This window comes from Camelus bactrianus, unplaced genomic scaffold (genome assembly GCF_048773025.1).
Source record: "Camelus bactrianus isolate YW-2024 breed Bactrian camel unplaced genomic scaffold, ASM4877302v1 HiC_scaffold_137, whole genome shotgun sequence".
Taxonomy (NCBI): Eukaryota; Metazoa; Chordata; class Mammalia; order Artiodactyla; family Camelidae; genus Camelus; species Camelus bactrianus.
Window position 1 is genome coordinate 1 of NW_027413905.1, and position 12,174 is coordinate 12,174.

General features: G+C 50.0%; 1 long non-coding RNA gene and 1 other non-coding gene across 2 annotated transcripts; both read right to left on the reverse strand.

Moving 5' to 3' along the window:
• Window positions 1–923: 923 nt before the first annotated feature.
• On the reverse strand, window positions 924–5,502 carry LOC141576587 (uncharacterized). The gene is made up of 2 exons (XR_012505002.1): window positions 4,517–5,502; window positions 924–3,314 (listed from the first exon to the last, which is right to left on the reverse strand). It is a non-coding gene; the product is annotated as an uncharacterized LOC141576587 (long non-coding RNA).
• LOC141576589 (U6 spliceosomal RNA) lies at window positions 3,029–3,137 on the reverse strand. Its single transcript, XR_012505004.1, has one exon. It is a non-coding gene; the product is annotated as a U6 spliceosomal RNA (small nuclear RNA).
• Window positions 5,503–12,174: the final 6,672 nt, after the last annotated feature.

A 12,174-nucleotide genomic window follows, 5' to 3' on the forward strand; every position in this document is an offset into this window, starting at 1 on the left:
GAAAACAGACAGACAGGCTGGTATGTCTCCCTACCCCACCCTTCGCCCCCAAATGACTGATCTCCTGTCCCATCAGAATCACCACTTGTTTTCCAACGTGGCTTTCTTGGATCCTGGAGGACTTGTAAAGGAAAAGCCCAGCTGGCTAACAAGCTAAAGTCACAAATCTAAGTGTGATAAGTGTCCGTTTACTGATCTAAGTTCTGCTGGGCTAACTCGTAAATCTGAAGTTTAGTGTCAGTTTACTGGGCTAACAAGCTAACTCGTAAATCCAAGCTCAACAAGTGTCAGTAACGTGATCTGTTCCAAATTGATAAGCTCCAGTGTACTGATCCTTTGCTTTTTGTTGTTTGAGCCTTATTGGCGAATAGACCCATATTTGTAATTAACCCTATGAAACCTCATGTGCACGTCTTGGAGGTGCTCAGAGCTTCGGAGCAGAAGCCCCTCTGAGCCCGCCGGCGTAATAAATCTGAGTACTCCAACCCTCCGAGAGGTGCTTGTTTCTTGGCTGGCCTGTCATTTCCGTAACAGACTGATATCAACTTAGAGCCAAGATGGGCGCAGAACTGAAGGAGCTTCTCGGCTGGCCTAAGAAGCCTGTCGTCGTGATGTGGGAGGCATTCTTTACGAGGGACCTATCTGATTAAGTGCTTGACCGCCTTTTGGACTTTGAACCAACTTGGAGATAGGAACTAGGATGAGAGGGCACCCGAAATAGCTCAGCAAACTCTTCTCCATCCTTAGAAGACAGACAGACAGACAGACAGACAGACAGACAGACAGACAGACAGAGTGTGTGTGTGTGTGTGTGTGTGTGTGTGCGCGCGCGCGTGTTTGTGCGCGTGCGGGGGTGTGGGAGAGGGAGGAGATGACGTCAGCGTACTGGACACTGTTTCAGTGACATGGGGAGTGCTGTCAACTAGGAAGGAACGTCATGTATTCTTCAGCCTTGTGTCTGTACAGGTGGGTACACTCAGGGTTCCAGAAAGGATGGGATATTCCTGGCAGTCGTCTACTGCCCTGGCATCGAGGGCTGGCTGGCTGGCTGGCTGGCTGTCATCCAAAGTGGAGGCTCTCGTGAAAGGGACGGAACCGAGTCCCGAGGAGATGCCTCCTTCACTGACTTTCATGCAAACACAGTGGACCACAGCCTCCGGAAAGAGGGTGGGTGGCACACGTGGCCCCAGTCTGTTCTGTCCATTCGGCAAATGGCCTGGGTTAGGGGAAACCCAGCATGGCGACCATCCGACAGGCCGACCCACCGACCCACGGACGTTCTCGGTTTCTCCCAGCTTCCTGGATGACCTCCCCCACCCACCCCCACCCCACCCGCATTCCTTCACCCACCGTGGTGTCTGGTGTCAGGGCACTTGGAAGATGACTCCCATTGTTCAATAGACAGGGGCAGGAAGATTCCTATAGGACCGCAAAAACAGTCAACTGGCCATACATACATACATACATACATACAAACTTTTTGTCCCCAGAGGCCTCAGACCTCCTCTCTCTGGACACGCTGAACCCCAGTAACTGGCCCCCATTCAACTGCCACATAGTAGGGGTCATCCAGACGTTCTTGGGATGGTAGGTATGACTTCCAAAGGGGTTGAAGCCTTCCTTCCCCCGCTGCAAGCCTGATGCCATCAGCATGGCCAGGACACTGCTACAAACAAACAAACAAACAAACAAACAAATAAACAAACAAACAAACAAACACACACACACACACCACCACCACCACCACCACCACCAACAACAACAACAACAACAACGACAACAAAAGACAAACACATGCGTATGTGACTTGGGGACATACTTTCCGCAGCCTCCAGGGACGAAGGCACTCGCTTCGCTGGGTAAATCCTACGAGGCTTCACTAAAGCGCTTGCCAACTTACTTCTCAGAAAGATCGATCTCTGCCCCCATCACCCGCCATCATCAGGCAAGGTCGTCAGAATCCATGGGAGATATAGACTAGAAGAAGAAGTAGAGGAAGGAGGAGGAGGAGGTGGAGGAGGAGAATCAGTGACATGAGGTGTGTACGACTTCTTGTCTCCAAGAGGATTGAGTTTTAAATTTTTTTCTTTTCAGATACAAGGGAAAATAAACTTCTGTTTTTTCCCCTTCCTTCCCTTTTAGAGGCGGACACCCACATGGTAACTATCATACCTCTGTCAGCAGAATGGAATCCTTTCTCTTTTTCTCCCTCCCTGACCCTTCTGGGATTCAGAAATCCTCCGTGAGGATTTTTCTATTCTTGGCAGCAGAGTTATTAGCATCATTGACTTGCAGGCAAAAACTTAGGTTTCCATTAAACTGGGATAGACATGCATGGATAAGAGATACTAGTGCTACTCGTTTTCCTTAGGGTTCCCCTGTGTCTGTGGGGGGTGTGTGTGTGTGTGTGTGTGTGTGTGTGTGTGTGTGTGTGTGTGTGTGTGTGTGTGTCTGTGTGTCTGTGTGTCTGTGTGTCTGTGTCTGTGTCTGTCTGCCTGCCTGCCTGCCTGCCTGCCTGCCTGCCTGCCTGCCTGTTTATTGTAGGAACTCTCTGTCAATGGAAGTATAGTTGACTTACAATGTTGTGTTCATTTATGACGTACGGCATAGTGATTCACTTATTCACACACACACACACACACACACACACACACACACACACACACACACACGTATACTTTTTCAGGATAGGTTATTACAAGCTATTGAACATAGTTCCCTGTGCTAGACAGTAGGACCTACTTGTGTACCTAGTTTGTATAGGGTGGTTTATATCTGCTAATCCCAAACTCCTGATTTATCCCTCTGCCCTCCCCCGTTCCTCCACCCTACCCTGTCCCCTGTGTTAACCATCGGTTTCTTTTCCATGTCTGCGAGTCCAGTCTGTTTCTGGTTTGTAAATAGGTTCCTTGGAGTCTTTTTAAAATGGAGTTATTTATGTATGGATGGGTGTCTTGACTTACTTTCAGATCCCACCTAGAAGTGATGGCATAGGATATCTGTCTTCCTCTGGGTGACTGACATCACTAAAGCTACGGAACGCTTCACGTATGTGCGTGTGTCGTCCACGTTCAGGGGCCGTGCTGATCTTCACTGGATGGTTCCCGTGTTAGTCGATGTGCTGTGGCAGCAAGCGCTTGCCTTAGGGTTTTTGTCTCAACCTGAAAGCCGGCCCGGAGACTGAAGGTCTTCTAGTTGCCTCCACTATCTGCCTAGGACCATCTCCACGAACGTTTCCCATTTTCTCTCACCCTTTTGTCTTGGCATCATTGAGTACTAAAATGCTCCGTCTCCTGAAGCCCTGCAGACTGAAGCTGGACAACGGGAGGTAAACGTCAGAGAAATGGCCACAACAGCTCCTGTGGAAACCATCCTAGGGCCTGTTTTTGGAGGAGCCGCTCAGAGAGTTGAGCCGAACACCCCAGGACATCATCAGAGGCATTTCAAACTGCTCGAGCCGTTTCGATGACCCCGATGTGTGGAAATCTCCTACCAGACTGACCCCCTACTCCCGGCCCTGAATCTGGTTTCTCATCTGCTCCAATGATTAACCTTTTTGCTGTACTTTGGTTTTCCACACAAGTGCCTCTTAGGCGATACCTGACTGCTTGCTCCCTAGGCCTAGCTTCAGAAGCCCATCGACACCACCGCCTCCTGAGACGAGATACTACAACTGTTTCCTTGAACAGACCTGTTCTCAGAACTAAGAAACTGGGTCCATGAAACGCAGGCCCTCTAGGAAACTATTCCCTCCCTCCTGCCCCCACACCACGCGCACGCACGCACGCACGCATGGACGCACATGCACAGTCAACAGCCCAGCTTTTAATGTGTAAAACTTCCAGGGAAGTTACAGAATAGGGAAATGTTGGGGTCCAGAGTAGGCTGCCCCAAAATGTGCCCGATGGACTATGCTGAATGAAAGGGACTTCACAACTGGCCAAGGGGGAGGGTATAGGTCAGTGGTAGAGTGTGTGCTTAGCAAGCAAGCACAAGGTCCTGGGTTTAATCCCCAGTACCTCCGGTCAAAAATAAATACATAAAATCGAATTCCTCTCCCCGCCCCCCCCCCAAAGTATACACTGCTGTATGTCAACTCTGTCTCAATAAAACTGGAAGAAAAAAAGGAAAAAAAAAAAAAAGATTTAACAAAAGAAAGAAAGAAACAAACAAAGAACTGCCCGAGGCAAGAGGAACACTCTGGCCCTCCTTTCTGCCTCCCTGGAAGCAGGGGAAAAAGAATTTTGTTTTTTTAAAGTCTCCCATCCCAGAGGAATCTATCAAGTCAGAGGTCTGCTTCCATGCCCTTCCATGATTCTCAAACGGTGTAGTGGGGTTTACCCAGATTAGGAAAAGGAGGGGACTCCTTTGGCCTGAGACCAGGCGAGATTCTCCCCCTCCCTCCCGCCTCCCTCCGTGCAGTTGGGACGGGGTGGCCTAAGGGTGGGGAAATTGAAACCAAAGAACAAAAGCCGTTCAACAGAGAGGAGCCGGAGGCCAAGTCAAAGGCTCTGACCTGAGCACAGAGCTTTCTGCATTTGAATGAAGCGATTGAACGAGGCCCTGCCGAATGGATCCTCCTGACGTCCCCGCCCCCGCTTCCAGGAGACAGTCAGTCGATTTGGGACCGATCGGTGGAGAAGGCCTGGGAGGCGGCGGCGGCGGCGGTGGCGGCGGCGGCGGCGGAAGCAGCGGCGGGGGCGGGGGGGGGTGGAGCGCGGGCGGGGGCGGGACCAACGGTCGCTCCAACTCTGCCTGCCTGCCTGTCTGCCTGCCTGCCTGCCTGCCTGCCTGCCTGCCTGCCTGCCTGCCTGCCTGCCTGCGGGGCTGAGGCCTGAGGGCCACGCTGGTTCCTGCCACTCAGGGAAACTTCTGCAGGTGTTGCCGAAAGATCGCCCTCCCCCACCCCGTCCCTGACGAGCCAAATAACCCAGAGACAGGGTCTTAGAGTTTAGAAGAAAAGAGGCAGCTTGATTGCTTTGCTGGGCAAAGGGGACTCACAGCAGGCTAGTGCCCTCCAAACTGTGAACCCGTCTTGGGGTTGGGGTTTCATGCTTCTGTGGACGAACAGGTTGGAGCATGAAAGGGAATCACAACAGGCGGGAGCACAAAAGGTGCTCATGATCAACAAGGGTCTCTGATGAAACTTCCTCCTAAATCTGGATGAGTGTCTGATAACATGGGACCTCCTGGTGGTCTAGTAGGTCATCAGCCCGTGACCTTCTTTATCTGGTCAGACTCACCCGGCGGCACCAGCGCCACGGAGGAACTCGGGGTGGGGGGTGGGGGGTGGGAGGGGGCTGGTCGTTCTCCTGAGCTTATCCTCCCGTGACTCCCTTCCTGGGGAAAGACTCAGACGCCAAACATGATTGTCAAGTTGAACGATCAGAGGAAGGTCAAATCAAACAGTTAGAATCGACAACTTTAGCTGTTTTTAACAGTGGGCCTGGAGCTGGGAGCGGTGTCTGGTCAGTCGAGTTTGCTGATGGTTCTAAAAGCAAGCAGTAAGCATAAAGCCAAAAATTGGCTTAGCCTAAGTGCGGCCACTTCATGATTCCTCCTTCACTGGGGGCTGAGGCGTGGGGGAGGGCGGGGGTGGGGGACAGGACTGAGGTGGCGGCGAACTTCTCCGTGAATGCTCGGAGCCGAACTGCTCTCTGGGCCTAGGTCTGAAAAAGGCCTGAGTCTCAGCTATGTCAGATTCTCTCTCTTTCTGGGCACATGGACTGACTCGCCCCGCATCCTCCCATCCTGTCAGACCCTTTGGACACACACCTCCACCTGAAGAGTTCTTTGGCCTCGTCCAGAAAAAACAAACACACGCACGAACAAAACCAAACGAGCACACAGAAACCCTGCTGATCTCCTTGGACCCCATTCACTTCGGAGAGTCCCTCTCGTAGAAATCCCCTCTGCTCGATGATTTCACCACAGCCGCCTCCCTTTCTCCGGCACAGTGACCCCCCACCCCCACCCCTGCGTGGGCCCTGTCCCTCTACCTATCAAAAACCAAACCCCAGGAGAAAAGAAAATCAGAATGCTGTTTTGAGCCACTGGATCTGTGAAAGGAACCAAACAGAAAGCTGAAATAACCAAACCAGCCGAACACCAAAAGCGAACAGACAGATACCCCAGAAAGAAGGGCACGCCGACCCTTGCCCCTTTCCTTCCTGGAATCAGGACATAACATAGATCTACACCCCACCCCCCCACCCCACCCTCCCCAGATGTCTTCTTTATGCCGGAACGAGAGTGACGTTCTTATTGTCAACGGTGCTGTTATGGAAATGACAGGCCGGCCAAGAAACAAGCACCACTCGGAGGGTTGGAGTACTCAGATTTATTACGCCGGCGGGCTCAGAGGGGCTTCTGCTCCTAAGCCTTGAGCACCTCCAAGACGTGCACGTGAGGTTTTATAGGGTTAAGTACCAGCTTGGGGTATTCGGCCAATAGGCACGCAATAGCTTTAGCAACATCATTATCACGAAAGTAGAGGCAGTGAGGCAGCAAACCAACATTTCAAGGCCAGATATGTCTCTTTGAAAATCCAGCTGGCTAGCAAAATATGAACAGGGAATCAGCAAACCGGCACTTATTAATTTAGATTTACGAGTTAGCCCAGCAGAACTCAGATCAGTAATCCGACACTTGTTACACTTAGATTTGCGACTTAGCTTGTTATCCCAGCTGGGCTTTTCCTTCACAGTGTAAAGCGGAGAAGGAGAGAATTCTGTACAAACAGACCTCGATGAAAAGAATCCTCACCCTCTTTTAGGCCCCCACCTCAACACACGTGCGCGCACACGCGCGCACACACACACACACACACACACACATGCATGCACGCACGCGCGCGTATAGTTACTCCTGTTCTCTCTCTTTCTCTCTCCCTCTTCCTTTCTTACTGATTTTTTAAAAATGTTTACTGATAACACAGAAAATAATTGCTTAAATGTTGTCCAGGAATGATATTCATTTTTGAAAACATGATATATATTGTAAAGGATTTGGGCTCCCTTAGAAAAATCCCAGTCCAGGCACGATTGTATAGCACCTCCTTTCACTTTCAAGTGTCTCATTTCAGACAATAAAGTAGCCAGTCATCTTCCTTGTGCATGACCTTTGTAACTGGCACAAGTCAAACGGCACAAAATTCAGACCCAATCTCCTGATCCATATGATTCTCATATTCTTTTTTTTTTTTTTTTTTTTTAGCGAGTCCAGAAGCTATGGGTCTGTGCCAACCACCCGTGGCTGTTCACTATCCAGCATTTCTTCCATTATCTTTATGTTGTCCTGTTTCTTGGAAGTATTAGTGCAGCTACTTTTCCCGATGGTCTGTCTCTGTCTCTGTCTCTCACTCTTTTCTCCTTCTTTTTTTTGGGGGGGGGAGGAGGGGGATGGGTTTGATTAGGTTATTTATTTATTTTAATGGTGGTTCTGGGGATTGAACCCAGGGCATCATGCATGCTAAGCAGGCACCCTAACAATGATCTATATCCTTCTCTACACCGCCCCCCCGACCCTCCAGCACCCCCCCCCGTCCCCGGCCAGGGCCTGTCTTTGCTCAACCCAATAGAAAAGCATTTATGTTTTGCCAGTTTCCTGGGTCCTTCTTTGTTTCATAAAACTGAGAAGAAATACACGTGGAAGTTCTCTCCTATGAATTGAACAGACTGAAGATCCTTTAAATAACCAAATGAGGTGGAAGTGCAGAGAGTACCATACGGGAACACACCGAGGCACATCGTCATCAAATTGACCAAAATTAAGGATAAGGAGAAAATATTAAAATGAACGAGAGAAAAGCAACAAATAACATACAAGGGAACTCCCGTAAGGTTATCAGCTGATTTTTCAGCAGAAACTCTACAGGCCAGAAGTGGGTGGCACAACATACTTAAAGTGATGAAAGGGAAAAACTGACAGGTAAGAATACTCTATTCAGCAAGGCTCTCGTTCAGATTTGAGGGAGAAATCAAAAGCTTCACAGATAAACAAAAGCTACAAGATTTCAGCACCATCAAGCCGGCTTTACAAGGAATGATAAAGGATGGTCTCAAGTCATCAAATCCTAAGAAAAGAGAACAAAAAGATGACAGAGAAAGGGAGGGGGGGAGAGAGGGAGAGAGAGAGGGGGAGAGAGGGGGGGGAGGGAGAGAGAGAGAGAGAGAGAGAGAGAGAGAGAGAAAGAGAGAGAGAGAGAGAGGGAGGGAGGGAGGGAGGGAGAGGAGACCTTCGAAAGATTGCTTTGCCTGTTTAGGGTCTTCCGTTGTTCCTTAAAAATTTTGAAATTGTTTGTTCTAGTTCTGTGAGGAATGTCGTGAGTATTTTGACAGGGGTTGCATGGAACCTGCGGTTTGCTTTGGATAGTGTGGCCATGTTGATAGTATTGATTCTTCCAATGCAAGAGCACAAGGCATCTTTCCATTTCTTTGTGTCATTTCAGATTCTGGAGTATAGATAACCTCCTCGATTAAGTTTATTTCTAGGCATTTTACTGTTTTTGACTCAATGGAAGTGTTTATCCCAGTTATAAAATTCTGGTTTTTAAAGTGGAGGGGGGAAAAAAAAAAAGGAAAGGAAGGGCCACAAATGGCAAAATATCCTTCTTTCTCATGGGTGAATTGTATTCCATTACGTGTGTGTATGTGTGTGTGTGTGTGTGTGTGTGTGTGTGTGTGTGTGTGTGTGTGTGTGTCCCCTCTTCTTTATCTATTCAAATATTGATGTGCACTTAGGATGCTTCCGTATCTTGGCAATCATAAATGATGTTGCTGCTAATAGCAGGGTGTGTGTATCTTTTTGAATTCATTCTTCTTTTGTGGTTGGCTTTATTCCTTTGATAAGTATGTAAGTTTAAAAAGCTAAAGCTCTAAACCTTCCTGGAAACAATGAACAGTACATATATGTAAATTAAAAATATATGTGCAGTAAAAACATTTTAAAAAAATAAATAAATAAAAAAGAACGAAAGACAAGGAAATTAGCTATCAAGCCGTGAAAGACATGGAAGAAACTTAAAAGACATCTTACTAAATCAAAGAAACCGGTCTGAAAATTGTTACCAACTGTACAATTCCAACCAAATGACATCCTGGAAAAGGCAAAGCTCTAGAAACAATCAAAAGATCATGGTATCCAGGGGTTTGGGGAGAGGGAGGGAAGGAGGAATGAACAGATGCAGCGTGAGGGATTTTTAAGGCGATGAAATTATTCTGTAGGATACCATAGTGGTGGCTGCATGTCATTGTACATTTGTCAAAACCCATAGAACGTACAACCTCAAGAGTGAACCGTCCTGTAAACTATGGACTTTGATGGATAATAACGTGTCCATGTCGGATCATCAGTTTTACCAAATAGGCCACACTGATGAGAGATGTTGAGGGGAGTGGAGGATATATGTGTGGGTGGGGAGGGCTATGTGAGAACTCTCTGTATTTTCTGCTCAATTCTGCTGTGAGCCTGAAACTGCTCTAGGAAATAAAGTCTATTAATCAAAAACAAAAACAAAAACAGAAACAGAAACAAAAACAAAACACCCAAATGAGGTGAACCAGGATTCAGTCATCCAAAATGGAGCTGGACGGCCAGTGGGAGGAACTTTGTTGCAGACATAGTCCTGTTTCAGGGAGGGGGACGTTGTCCCCTCCCTCTACACATCTTGAGTTCTCTGGGCTGGACTGATCCAAAAATGGACCCCAGACGGATCGTTGAGCAGGAGCGACAGGGAACCTACTGTCTTTCATTCAAGCACTCATGTGTCCCCGAAGCAGGCAGCTTTTCTCCGTTTTAGGACAAGAAATCAGCCCTTTGTGCGAAATGGGCCGGGCTGAGAGCCTTTGGTTTTGGGTGACCCGTCCGTGAAGAATCGAGACGGAGTTTGGGTTTTGGGGAGGGGGGGAAGCCCCTGAAAGAAGTCACGAGGTTGGTTGGTTTCTCTAGGCTTCCGGGGCCTGAAGGCTCTCAGTGGGTGATCAGGGTGTTTTCCTAAGTCCAGATGCAGGGAGGGCACCCTCCACGGAAGTGATCGATTTCCCGCTTTCAGGGAGACAGAAAGAAGAGTCTGAGGGTCCCTCTTGCGTCTGCTGGCCCCTCGGCTTCTTCGGTCACTCTCATTTCTAACCCATCCGTGTGCCACGGAGGCACATACATGTTTGGGGTGGCCTCTCCTGGGTCCCGACACCGGCATCAATGGGGGGAGGGGGGGCATGAGTGGTCAGAACTGTATCAAGCTCAAGGGCACCACCAACCGGTTTCAAAAACAAATCTGCCAGCAGCTGCTAGCCGCAGCCTGGTCGTTTCAAAGTTCCCGCCTTGCTCTTGTGGTGTGTTTTCTTTCGTTTCCCCTTCTCCACTTGCCCCGTGGGGTAGTCTGATGACACACACTTCCAGTGCTTCTTTCTTGCATCTGTGTCTCCTGGGCTGCAGTCCTAAGAGCCCCCCCCATCGCCCCCGTCCCCCCAATCAACTCGTTTCTTTACCCTCCACCAGGTCTCCTGGCTTGGAAATCTCGGCTCACAGCATGTGTCTCGTGTCCTCTCTGAATTCACGGGCCCAGCCATCCACCCTAAGGAGACGGAGGGAGGGAAGGAAGGTTTTGACCTGGCGACCTTCCTTGCCGGCATCCTCCGGATTTGGGACCCTTCAGTGCGCCACCTGCCACCCGCCATACCACTCTCACCCTGAGGCCTAGCCCTCGGGGCTCCGTCCACGCGGAAACCTGAACGCGGACGGACCTGGACGGTGGGCGGGGTGGGGGTGGGGGTGTGGAGGGGCTTGCTTCATCACTGCCGGAACCGTGGAGGCGACCGGGACAGACGCGTCCTTCAAGAGGTGAAGGGACACGTCGCCCGGGCTAGGTCCGTGCCACAGCATGTGATTTGGCTCTAAAAAGGAAACCAGGGACCCGTGGAGCCGAGAGACCTGTGGGAGACAGGCGGGGCCGATTCTGCGTGCCCCTGACTCCCTGAAAGAAGCCAATCTGAAAAGGTGGCATCCTGTAGGGTACCGGCTCTAGATGACATTCATTCTCAAAAGGGCAAAAGCCCCAGAGAGGGTGAAAAGATGAGTGGGGTCGGGGGTGGTGGTGGTGAAGGTTGTCTGTGTGGGTGTGTGTGTGTGTGGGTGTGTGGGTGTGGGTGTGGGTGTGGGTGTGGGTGTGTGTGTGTGTGTGTTGTGGCGGGGGGTTGTTGATGAATAGGTGGAGCACAGGGGACTTTTAAGCAGCGAAACTCTCCGGTAGGTAGGTCCACGATGGGATGAAAACCAACGTGTTGGATATGGCAATACCTAAGATGGGGTGAACTGAAAGAACCCTTCTGGGTGTCCCGCCCCTCAGCCGAAGTTTAAAGTCCTTCCTAAAGCCAGAAGGTAAAGACACACGAGAGCAATCTGAGGGGCCATCGCTGAGGAGTAACAGCGAGGCCAGTGAATCCAGTGAAAGACTGACTGACGTGGGGGCCTGGGTCCCTCGGCTCGACCCCCTTCCCCGGGAAACCGAAGCCTTCGACGCAGGGATGCGCTTTGACACGCTTCTGTCTCATCGGAGAAGGCTTCTTCTGCCTGGCATTGCGTGACGGGGCCGAGAAACCCGTCCTCTCCTCCTCTGCGTGAGGTAGCGGTCGCTCCCGCCTTTGCGCAGCGGTGAAGAAAGCTACCAGAAACACGGTTCTGCGTTTCTCTCGATACCGTGGGCGAGCGTCACGGCTTTTCCTTGCGTTCCACCATGCAGTCAGATAGCATTCTCAAAACTAAGCGTGCCATGCAAATTTTCCTTTTCCTTTTTTAAAGTGACTGTCAAGAACTTAGGCAGCATCGAGTGAAAATGTTGGGCACCTTCATCTCTTGGTTTGTATGGAGCCAGCTAGGTCATCAGACCCACGTCACCATGATTTCTGAATTCTAAGATCCTTTCCAATCCATGATATTGTACACTCCTGGGTCATGGGATGTCACTATGGCTGATCAGGTCAAAGGGAATGTGTCCCTCCAGAGCACTTATTAACACGTCAGTTTATTTAAACGACAACAAAGGAAATTCCCTTCGGGCGATATTCATTCCACACGCTAAAGGAAAGCGATAGGTTGTGTGCCTGAGCCCACACAGTGTGACGCAGGAACGGGGTGGGGGTTGAGGGAGGAGGAACTCTGGCTAGTGTCCAGGACCTA